Consider the following 11,933-nt stretch of genomic DNA (forward strand, 5'->3'; position numbering starts at 1 on the left):
TGTTGGCATCTATCCCTATTATTTACAATCATCCATAATACATCTTTGAACATTGTTTATACATCAATCTAAATATCTATAATAATAATTTTATCTAAACTGTAAGAAATAGAAAAGGTCCTCCTCGTTAATCCGATTGATCCTGCTTAATCACTATCCTTTACCCTTGTCTTTTGTTCCTTGATCTGTGAAAACATTTAACAATAATGGGATGAGTTTTACAGCCCAGTGAGCAAGGTAAACATGATAGAATAAATCACACGGAATATTCATGGAGATCAATAAGCATACAAATAAACTACGTAGGTGTCATTGGCGTACCTAAATCAATGGTTGTGGAAGCCTCCATTGCACATAAGCTATGTTGATCTGATCTACGCTCTTCCACAATACTTTAGGTTTTCTTAGGTTAGTCACTTAATGGGCCAGTGACAACTATTTATAGTGGTGAGGGTATGGACCAACCTTGGAAAGAAACTAGGGTTTCTTCCCCATTAAGGAAATAATACCTTAGGTCCACACATAATAACTGGACTCATTCCATTAAGGTAGCTCCCATCAACACGACTAAACCGATTTTGTTATAATAAAATGGGACTATGCCAGCCCACCTTATGGAAATCTTACAATCTCCCACTTGGGCTGCATATGTCACAAGTTTTGATTTTGAAAATCTTTTAAAATGACTCTCCAGTTTAGATAAAGTGGTTGTGACCACAAAAGATAGTGTTGAATGGAGTAGAACTTAAACCTGATGCCTTGGTCCGAATGAAACTACAAACACCCAACAGTGTAGATCATCACATCTAAAGAGACATAAGACCTAACACGTCAAAGTGCTTATGGCCTCATCGACTTAGGTTGTACAGTATGAGAGTGTGGTATGGAAAATGTATGATATAATGATCAACATGCCAATTTCTAAATTGGTCCAGGCTCGAAAACTGAATGAGCCGCATGAGATAAATACTGGAGGTCTCATTTATCATAAGCGTCGCCTAAATGCAAACACTTCACATAAGGAAGCTCGTTGGGACTAAGTCTGAATGTCCCAACATACTAGTCTATATCCTCGAAACCAAATGAGGCTCCACTAGTGAACAAAATGTGCGTATATTTACTGAAGGCCTCAGATACCATAGGAGAAAAATACACCACATAGCCTCAAATATCTGAAGGAGGCAAAATAATCAAGTGTACACAATAGAATCTGCATGCATTTACTTAATGCCTCAAATCCAAATGACACTTTTACTAATAACTGGATGTGCGTGTATTGACTGAAAACTCGTATACCGAATGAGATAAATACTCTACATATGACCTCAATTAATTCTGTACGATGTAATTAATCAAGTGTATATACAATAAACAAATGGTCATAATAAAAGATGCATGTATATTCTTGAGAATAAAATGTCCCAAAAAACACGAAAACTAGAATCAGTTGCAACTGAACACATAAGCAAAACTCCCATTAATAAAATACATCAAAAGAACTAATAAGTTTCATATTTCTGACATGCTCCTGAAAAACTTATGGAGTGAAGTATTTAGTGATAGGATCAACAATCCTGCAATCTGTAGTAATTTCAATTGACCTAAGTTGAGATTCTTCTATCATAGAGTCTAAAATCGTGACATCATAATAAGCCATAAATCCTGTCAATATTGTTCAAATATCTACTTAACACACTAATAAAATAAGCAATATCAATCCATATGCATTCTTAAGGTTATATTAAACTACTAACATTAGATGCATAAAGAATACTATTCACCTGAGTTTACCGAGTGTTGGTAAATCTATCATCTTCATGTCAAAAGATAACTTTATTACTTGCAACAAAAATATCATTACTATAAAATACAAGAATGATTAGCTCTCACTGATTTTCAGATAAATGTTTTGATTTATAGTAATTTTCTCTATTATATTCCTTCCTTCTGACTAAAACTTTGACTTCAAGTCAATTATAACTTTAAGCAATATAGGAGGTCTATAGGAAATCAAACTAAGACAAGAATAACTGAATAACACACCATACAAGAAAAGTATTTAAATATTTTATCTCCATTTAACCCAACTTGTATGACATAATTAGTGACTTACAATATAACTATAAATTTCATTCACACCATCATAAAATGGGTGTAAACATCATAAAATCTATGTAAGTGATCTTTCTAGCTTATCATGAATAAGGAATCTCCTGTTTATAAGTATAATGAGTTCCTGCTCCTTAGCTCTTTCAATTAAAGTGACACTTTTCTTTATGACCATGTACATAATGTATTTAATGACTATCAGACATAACCAATTTGATTCCTCCCACTTTTCATAAAGAACATTATCTTCATGGAGCTATCAGCCAATGGCTTGAGAGGTTCGTTAACCCTAAAATGGTCAAATCCAGTCTCATTATAGCCATAGAAACATTAAAGAATTCTTTTTTTATATCCTAAAATGGAACCATTCAAGAGTTTGTTGAAAGATAATTGGGAAGTCTAAACTGGTAAACATGATCAAGACAAAATTTACCAAAACATACAATATGCAAGAACTGACGGCATATCAATATCCCAATAATATAATTAAAACTGATTAATTTGGGTTTATTAATCAGATTTATCCCAATTTTATTTTCATTAACTGTAGGAAAACATAAACTGGGGAAAGATCCGACGTCATCGGGGTCACACCTGTGGTGGCAAGATCGCCCAACACGCAGTAGAATCTCTCACATGCAAGTCGAGACGCTTGAAACAACACCACTCTAAAGATTCCGTCACCTGTGATGGCAAGATAAGAACCTCCAAAGTAGCGAAGCCCAAAACGTCACCCTCGCACCGTCAAGCAAAACTGACCAAATGATGACTCACCTGTGGTGGTAAGATAAGAACCTCCAAAGTAGCGAAACCCAAAACGCCACCCTCACACCGTCAAGTGAAACCGACCAAATGATGACTCACCTGTGGTAGCAAGAGCACATCGTTCGCCATATGGTTTCCCTGACTGCAATCCATTCGAATAGTCAATGATGATCTCACAATCCAAGTAATTAGCCTCTAAGTGGAAGCATAATCACTTCAATCATGAACCCCATAGACTTGGATTGCTACTGAATGTCCATTTTATTTCAATAATTTTCATCAATATTATTTTTATCATAAAACACATATAACCAATATATTTAAAGAAATATCACATAAATTAATCTTTTCGTGATGTTTTGAATTATCACAGGATGTCAATATCATGAATAGGCTACATTCAATTCCTCGTGATAAAATCGAATGTCACAAACTATATAACACTAATGAGCAAGTAAAAATACATCAAATTGGTTAAAGATTCATGAAAGATAAGTGTAATGCATATAAACCAATGTATAATGCATCCATCACCCATAGTAGGATAGAATTCTATTTTTTCCATTGTGACACCATAAGAAAACTTCATATAAGATTTGAAATTTGTTCACTTTTGAACTAAACATCATTGTTTAAATCTGTCATAAACCAATATGACCAAAATTGGTCAAAGTCAAAAGTCAAACGGACAACGAATAAAAAAAAATAAATAAAAAAAATTCGACGGACCGGATTATTGATTCGATCCAACCTAGTGGAACACGATGGTGAAAATACCGGTGCACAATAACATGACTGACAAGTTAATAGGTTCATGATTATAATCTTGTAGAGGTTTCAAAGTAATAAATGTAAATGCAAAAAATAATTTAAATGATATATAGAACCAATCTACAGAAACGATTTCTAGAAATGAAGCCAAATACAATAATCATAAGGTCATATCTAAAATTTAGAAATTATTTCAATAGATCAAACTTAAACCATATGATTTCTGATTCACTTTCATAAACAATTTATGGTCAATCCATTTATAAGACTTTTCAAGTAGGTTTCATTAGAAAAACTATGATGGAAGTATTTAATCCGTAACTTTATAAGCCCAAGCTTACTACTTTAATGATCCAAAACCTCAATTATATGTGAACATCATCATGTTCATCTTGCACAGAAGTTACAAAAATTAAAATTTCAATGCCTTCACATATTTATAAGATTGCCTAAGGAAGTGTTTGGTTTGGTTATTTTGAAGAATTAGATTCTAATTCTGGATCACGTTCTCTAAAATCAGGTTCTGTGGATTCGTAACTTTAAAATTTAACTGTTTGGTTACCCTGATTCTGTAACATGAATCTTCATGAATAACTGTTTGGTTACCCTAATTCTTTGTGTTGATTCTTTCTGAAAGACTGTTTGGTTACCTTGAGTCTGTCAGGTGGATTCATCTGAATCTATATGAATAACCGTTTGGTTACCCTGAGTCTGTGAGTGAATTTATCCTGAATCTATCTAAATAACTGTTTGGTTACCCAGAGTCTTGTAGTTAGATTCATCCTAAATCTAGCATGTGTATAATTGATCATGTGAAAAGGATATTGGCCAACTTATTAATTCTCAAGTAATAAAAAAAAATAGACAAATCTCCATCTCTTGGTGGTGTCAGTTATTTGTGGTTAAAATTTGGCATGTCTAAAATGCATCTTAATGCCATTTAGTTGGGCAAATCCCCCCTCCTTGATTAGTAAATAAAAAAATAGACAAATCTCCATCTCTTGGTGGTGTCAGTTACTCATGGCTAGGTGCTAAATTCAAATCTCTCTGTTGCTCACTTTCTAGCTAATAGAGCTTCAAAATTAAAACAAAAAAAAATATGAAATGCAAGTCACTATAAACGCCCCAAATGCCATATTTAACTAATTGGTTTCAATGTCTCAGTCAGTAGCATTCACATGACAATTAAATTCAATTACATAATAAAATTCATTATATGAAATTTTGTTTAACAGCTCCAAGGCAACGCATTCAAGGGTAGACATATTGATGCCCTTATCATATTCTTTTCCCACTTCCCACACTTCTTTACTTGTTTAGGTCAAGTTCTTTTTACAGCTTCAAGGACATGTTCCAACGTTTTTGTATGCTGCTCAGTTATCCTTGATAATTGTTCAAAACTTCTAATTGCTAAATCGATGAATCCCTGCAAATAAATCGATGAATCCCTGCAAATAGTCCGTGGTTGGAATTGGTGGTTGTGTGGTGGAGGTTAGACCCGTGGATGTATTCACTACTTGCTCGTTTGAACAAGAAGATTCTCCCTCATCTATAAATTGAAACATTCCACAACCAGCAGATTTGTTTTCCTATAAGAAATATGAAAAAACATAATTTTGTTTAAATATTCAACCCAAATATGATTCTTTTAAGAATTTGACTTGACAAATGAAATAACTAACAAACAAATAAACAATATTTACTGGGGTGGATTGCGGGCAACACCAAAAATCTCGTCCTGTATTTACTCCTTTAGTACACCTTCGAACCTTGCACTGCGCTTTTCCACAGTCACACATTTTAAAGTGGTCTGTGATTTGTTTGTGTGTTTTAAGTGAAATATTACCTATTATACATTGAAAGAGATTTGGACACCATTCTTAATCCCCATACCCACAAATCAGCCAAGTATTTCTTTGTAGCTTTTTTTACATCACACTCAATGCCAATAGACAGAATGAGGAGTATCAACATTATATAATTGTCGAACAAGAAAACCTTGAAACCCACCAACTACAACTGATGGAAGAAAGATGGAAATAAGAGAAGGAAAATACCACAATCAAACATGAGAGGATTAGTTTTTAGAACATCAATGCTAGAAATTTTCCAGGCACCCAAGCAAGAGAGATACAAAATCTTGAACATGAGCTGAATAGTCTTACATTGGACATGGCCAATCATTAATGCTGAAAAGTCCAGTAGTACCACCAACACCTCCAACAGGTGACCATGGCCCCCAGAGTCATTTCCACCACGGCCTCTACCCCGACCACTAGCACCAGCACCAGCACCAGCATCAGAGACACCAGCAGGTTGAGCACTTCCACAACGGTTACACACACCATAGAATGTAGAGTTTGCATTGGAACACAGCTAGCATAAACTAGAGCGTGAGAACTCATGGCCACACTCTTGGTAACATAAATGCTGAAAAAATACTGGAACCATACAAAGTAAAAGAAAGAGATGCTCACCAATGTCATAATACAGACCCTCTATTTGGACACAACCAGTCTCCATCTTGTTGCTATGTTTTCCCTTACGCATCACCCCGACCTCTACCTCTTCTCCCACTCTCATTCAGATCCCTAGCATCTTCTTCCTGCCCACCATAATCACCACTTGGATCTCCCACATGATTCCCTGAGTTTATGTGTGATTATCATTGATCTTTGACTATGCAATGAAAACTCCAATTGTACTACCATGGAACTCTTTATTGTTGATCCACTCAACAGCATCCAATGCTGCACATGGATCCTCATATGTAACTGTTGCATCTCCTTTTGGCTCGTTTGTTACTTTGTTTCGATATAACCATAACTTTGGTCGACCAATTCTTTTGTCTTTCTAATGGAGCATGAAGTTCAAAGTGAATAAAAATAAAACCTGTTCGGTTTCCAATCAAGATGTTCTCCATAAAAAAGGGTAGTAAATAATCGAGAAAGTGGATTTAATTGATACCTGGGAGGATTCCCTACCTTTAGCAGCCTTATGGTGCCAAAAAAACTCAGCCAGAATATTTTCATCCGTTCCATTAGGCAAGTTACAAACATAGACAGAACCATTTGATGGAACATCCCTTCCTGAATAGCTTGCCATGTCAAATGCTATGGTTCAACAAAATGAAATCTCAGCAAATATTACCATCACTGATTTCTGAGCAAAGTAAAATTATTTCGATTATCACTCCCATAGGTAAGTATATTACTGAACATACTCTTTTAATGATTTAGACCATGAGGAAGAATCATGCCATTAAAAAGAAGTCACAAGTAAATATCTCCCATCATCTAACTTAAAAATGCTTTATAAACAGGTACACAACTATGATTACTACCAATAGTAACAAATCAAGTACCAATAGTGACCAATGTAGATAAGGAAATAGCTTAAAAATTATATGACACACATGGCTAAGCAACAAAGTCAACAGGTAGAAATCTCTGCCTGTCGGACAATTTTAAAATTTACCACTAATTGTATACGTTGCAGACTTCTAACTGTATAGTATTCTCAAATGACATTTACAGCAATAGATGAAGTACATTATTCTTTTTTTTTTTTTTGGGCGGGGGGACGAAAGGTGCATTATTCCCAGCATCATCACTTCTTTGTTTTAGTTTACAAAGCTTTATTTCAATCAATCCCAATCACCTTTGTTTCACCAAATCACATTATCTTCAATCTATTCAAGTTACTGGACCAAAGCATGGACAAATTTTATCAAATTATAAGTTTCCAATAGCCCAAACCAAAGAGGAAGAAAAATAGGGTTTCTGCTTCTAAATTATAAGAACCCTGAATTTGATTTTTTCTATTTTTAGCATCTAATTGTGGCACAAAATCTCCCGAAGATGGAAGAAAAGACTGATACGATTTGAAACATTAGTTTTTAAAACTTACTTTTAAAATGGGGAATGAAAACTCGCTGGAAAAAGAAGTGAGATCACCGAAAACCCCTATGAAGGCTTAAAACGAGAACAGAGAGAGAAAGAGAGAGAGAGCAGAGACCATATAGCAGAGAGCAGAGAGCAGAGAACAGTTGGTACCTCCTTCAGTTGTACTGTTCCTCTTCTCTCTCCTTCTTCTTGGAAAGTTTCTTGTTTCTAGAGGTTGAAGGCGACGGCATCATGGAGGTTGAAGGCGATGACAATAGAGTTTTTTGAGGTCGAAGGCGACGCCGTGCTGGAGGTTGAAGGCGATCATTGGCTGAAAGTTGAAGATGATGCCGATCGAGTTTCTGGAGGTTGAAGGCGATGGCGTGCTGGAGGTTGAAGGCGATGGTGATCGACTGAGTCTGCTTTCCCCTTGGAGTATCACGATTTTAGAATTAGGGTATTGAAATTTGAGATTTAGGGTGAGAATCACCCAAAATTCCGATATATATACCGGGTACCTCAACAGTCAGTTTCTTTTTGGAATTCACCTCTTAACGTGAATTCTTGTGTGACTCATTTTCACGTTGAAATGTAAAATCACGTGATTTCCAAAAATCCATCTCAAAAACAACCAAACAGTCTTTAAGATAAGAATCTAGATTCTGTAAACTCTATTTCTTGAGAATAATCGATCCAAACACTTCCTAAAATAACTTTATGGGATATAAAATGATGGGACATGTGGCAATAATATCGTCTCAATGGTAAACTTGTAAATACCAGACATTATAAGATTGTGTTTTCCTAAATGTCACAAATAACCAATAGCGTACATCAGTGATTATAATACCTCATGACAATACAAAATGTCAAAAATTTTTTAATGTATTAAAATATACATGTGGTTTTATATACTTCCTAGTGACATAGTTAAATGTCACAATCTTAATGGCACTGAATCCACACTTAGAATAGTCCAAAATGTGATGTTGCAAAAGTACATGTATGCGACATAATATGAGGGAAAATAAGTATAATAATCATATTAAATGATTGAACAATTGAACAACCAATATGCAGCCAAACAATTCTTTATGTATCCAAACAACACCTTAGAAGGCCAAAGAGATACATAAAGTAGCTAAACAGACCCTTATGTGGGAGTTTAATTTAATGTCTCTCAAATTGAGAGTATACTTTAACACATTCCTGACACTATATGGAACATTAAATTACCCTTAATTTAAATTTTATACTCCCACCGGTTCAAAGTACTTTTTAAATTCATGATCAAAATGGTTCAAAAATAACTTAAAAATAACCTTAAAACAATTTAGAAAATCACTTTTACTAAAACTGTTTCCAAAATAGAATTGTTTTCCTGAAATAGAAGTGCTTCTATAGAACATAAATAGTATTCTGAAGCAAAAATATTTTTCTAAAATGTTTTCATGAATTAAATCAACCAGAAATTATTTCTGTAAATAGAATGAACCAAATCAATTTCTACAAATAATCCATAGCCTGAATTGAACCAAACTAGACAAATTGAACCAAAATCTTAACAAGGTTCATAATTAAATTATATCGTCCCATTGGTCGAACCATATAACCGACTCGGAGTACATAATTTCGTCCTCCCACCGGTACGACCAGTTAGTATGACAATGTGCTAGACATGGCATAAAACAATGATAAGCCTTTAATAAATAAAATTAATACAAGCTTATGTTCATATTACGCATTTTTAATTTAATGGACTTTATAATAATAAGCCACCAAAAACTGAATGGACTGATTTTATTTTCATTATAACAAATATAACAGAAATAAAATTTATGTATGTTACCATGCATAAAAGTTTTCTATCATGCCAATTTGAAACATAACGAGACACAAATCAAATACTTAAAGTGTTCCTATTGTTACAAAAGGGAACATCATGAGGTAAAATGGAACACAAAATTTTCATAAGTGTTGGCATTCAATAATGTTTCCTATCATGACAGAAACAAAACATCACGTCATGTATACGTCATATGTGCTCTATCATTACAATATGTAACATTACAAGGTATAAGCAAAATTAAACAAATAGTGCACATACTCGTGATAGAATTAAATGTCACAACAAATAAACCCATAAGAACCAACTTGAACCAAATTAAATCAGAAATCAGATTTGAACCAAGGGCTGAACCAATTCAAAAGGTTTGGGCAAAAGCAAAAGTTGACTAGTCAACAGGTCAACAGGGTCAGGTCATGAATAAAAAAAATATATATGGGTCAATGATAATCGCAACTTTTTTGCGGTTCAAAACTTAGTCTATGGTTTGAGTGTAAGTCCGCGGTTTGAGCCTACGGATGACCAAAAGCAGGGATAATAAAAATAAATAAATAATCACAAGCCCTGAATCCATTAATAAGTTCAGCAATTCTCAATGACAATTGCAGCTGATTTCGGCCATGGTTGTTGGTTATGTTCAAACGACCAAACAAAAGTTCAATAATATAAAAACAAAACTTGCAGCCTATCAATCTCTATGAACCAGCTCTGATACCATTGATAGAATAAATCACGCAGAATATTCATGGAGATCAATGAGCATACAAATAAACTACGGAGGTGTCATTGGCGTACCTAAATCCATGGTTGTGGAAGCCTCCGTTGCACACAAGCTATGTTGACCTGGTCTACCATCGTCCACAATACTTTAAGTTTTCTTAGGTTAGTCACTTAATAGGCCAGTGACAACTATTTATAGCGGTGAGGGTAGGGACCAACCCTGCAAAGAAACTAGGGTTTCCTTCCCATTAAGGAACCAATACCTTAGGTCCACACATAGTAACTAAACTCATACCATTAAGAAAGCTCCCATCAACACAACTAAACCGATTTTGTTAAAATAAAGTGGGACTATGCCAGCCCACCTTATGAAAATCTTACAAAACAATCATGTATAACTATACATGTACATAATTCATAACCAGTCTAAAGGCAACATACATCATGCATCATTTAAATCTTTCTTTAAATCATTCATATATTACCCAATTCCATTCTCAGCCTTAGTCTCAACTTCCCTTGGGAGTGGTATCCTTTCATGTTGGATTATGTATTGGCAAAAGCCTCAACACCACTCATAACGTTTAAGTCGAGTCATGTATCAGCCTTAGCCTCAATGCCTCTCATATCATTTGTGTCGAGACATATTTGGGCCTTAGCCTCAATTTTTCTTGCGACACCATTTCATACCATCCCAAGTCGTCTATGGATTTAGGGCTTCAAATGACTTTCTTTTCATATCCTTAAATATTCATTGGGTACTAGAAGTACATTCTCATAAGCCTTTCTTAACATTACCATAAACATATACATGATACATAAGGGCATATCATAGTTGTATGCATAATAAGAGTACATAACATTCATTCCATTCCTTTGTCCCATAGTCTCATGTAATCATGCATTCATTTAATCTGTACATCCTAATTAATTTGTACATTATTCATAAGAAACATATCATAGTTTTATACACAATAAAAACACATGACATTCATTCCATTCTTTCGTTCATTCATAATACTATGTAATCATGCGTTCAGTTATTCATTGGCATTATATTAAACATGAGAAATAAACGTTGTACTATCATCAATCATAACCTTGCATTTAGTTTCCCACTCATAATTCATCAATCATGCATTCTTATCATTCTAACCATCCACCAAATACATAACGCATAACTAGCATCTCTTATCATATTGAGTCTTCTTACTCTCATTCTAACATGCATCCTTTATATCTATTATGCATGTATAGTTCATAGTTAGCATAAATCATAGCATTTATTTATTCCATTCATCATTCATACATGTATAGTCTAATAGCTACATGTCCTAACATAATTAAGTATCATTACTCACCTTTCAAACGCTTCCAATCTTTCAACTTTTAGTTAACTTTGAGTGGCCCTACGGATCACCAAAACATCGAATCAATGCGTGGTTTTTGGTATCCAAAGACTGACCAAATTATGGAACAAAACTATGCAAAAACATCATTCAAAGACACAACTTTAACTCTGTCAGTTGATCTGTCGGTCAACCATCAAATCAACCTACAGAAACAGAAAGTTGTTGGTCGATCATCGGTCAACCAACACACAAACCTACAGTCGTCGGTCGATCGACACCCTAAAAATTCTGCTCATAAGAGCAAGATAGCCATAGGAAATTGCTCCATTCATGGGGGTTTCGTCTAAAAACTTCCATACATGAAATGCAATGCATAAACCCATGAAAAAAATGCATCCTAGACATCCTAGAATGCTCAATTAATTCATGCATAAACTAATAAGGAAACCAACTCAATTATACCTTCTTCTTCATTAAAAGAATCCC

At 34.4% G+C, this 11,933-nt stretch overlaps 1 long non-coding RNA gene and 1 pseudogene across 1 annotated transcript; both read right to left on the reverse strand.

Annotated features, from left to right (window-relative positions):
* Window positions 1–408: 408 nt before the first annotated feature.
* On the reverse strand, window positions 409–10,788 carry LOC122672793. The gene is made up of 3 exons (XR_006334479.1): window positions 10,776–10,788; window positions 10,380–10,383; window positions 409–529 (listed from the first exon to the last, which is right to left on the reverse strand). It is a non-coding gene; the product is annotated as an uncharacterized LOC122672793 (long non-coding RNA).
* On the reverse strand, window positions 5,707–6,804 carry LOC122672792 (annotated as a pseudogene).
* Window positions 10,789–11,933: the final 1,145 nt, after the last annotated feature.

Source organism: Telopea speciosissima, chromosome 8, assembly GCF_018873765.1.
Source record: "Telopea speciosissima isolate NSW1024214 ecotype Mountain lineage chromosome 8, Tspe_v1, whole genome shotgun sequence".
Taxonomy (NCBI): Eukaryota; Viridiplantae; Streptophyta; class Magnoliopsida; order Proteales; family Proteaceae; genus Telopea; species Telopea speciosissima.